Source organism: Lipotes vexillifer, unplaced genomic scaffold (assembly GCF_000442215.2).
Source record: "Lipotes vexillifer unplaced genomic scaffold, Lipotes_vexillifer_v1.1 scaffold82, whole genome shotgun sequence".
NCBI classification, from domain to species: Eukaryota; Metazoa; Chordata; class Mammalia; order Artiodactyla; family Lipotidae; genus Lipotes; species Lipotes vexillifer.
This window is the reverse complement of record NW_006783121.1, coordinates 1,770,317-1,771,135: the sequence shown is the minus strand read 5'-3', so window position 1 is coordinate 1,771,135 and position 819 is coordinate 1,770,317. Positions and strand designations below refer to the sequence as shown.

Sequence of the window (819 nt, the reverse complement as noted above, 5' to 3'; positions counted from 1 at the left end):
TTCCTGCTGTCACTATGATTTGTGTTTATTATAGCTGTTTCCTTTTTAATAAAGGATGCTGTTGCATATAAACACTGACAGGAAGCTGTCTTTTCAGAAATTACATTCTGTATGCTGCACTAGTCATTGCAATGTTGTAAAGTGAGTGTTTTGCTACCAACGGAGCAGGATTATATTTTTTTTAATGGATCGATTAGTGTGTTTTGTTGTTACGTTATAAGTAAGGACCTAGTGTTATTTTTATTTTGTATTTGTTTTTAAATAGTGTACACTTTTAAGGAGAAATAGCAAAGTAGACAATACTGTGTGGCTGAACATACTTTGATAGAAGAACAACTCGAAGACCAGGGAAAATGAGCATGCAGTAAGGGAGAGCACATGAGATTGACCACAATGCAGAGTCCCAGCAGGAGAACGTCCAAAGTCAATAAGCATCATTTCTTCTAAGCTGAACTGAGGCAGTATGTAATGCCATAGTCAAGACTCGGAGCTGAGAGATCCCAGGCTGAGAAAATAGTCAAAGAATGGGAGGCAAGGAGGCAGGGAGCTGTGACTAGGGCAGGTCAGCCAGTTGTGCTGGGTAGTGTTTTTTTCACCTGGAGATGCTTTTAACAACCTCATGCCCAGTGGCATTTTTAAATTGATGTCTGGCCCCAGAAAGGTCTGTCTGTAAAATAAATTGAACAAAGTTGAATAGAACGTATATAAAAAAGAAGTTTCAAGAAACCTGGTATAATTAATTTACAGTGTGCTAGTCCATTGAAAGTGTCTCTAATCAGGTACAGACTGGCTCCTCCTGTGCTTCCGTCTCCTTCTCTC

General features: G+C 39.3%; 1 protein-coding gene across 1 annotated transcript in view; it reads left to right on the top strand.

The window, feature by feature from the left end:
* DIAPH2 (diaphanous related formin 2) overlaps positions 1-819 on the top strand; it is an 886,998-nt gene that overhangs the window by 615,206 nt on the left and 270,973 nt on the right. The window lies entirely within an intron of this gene.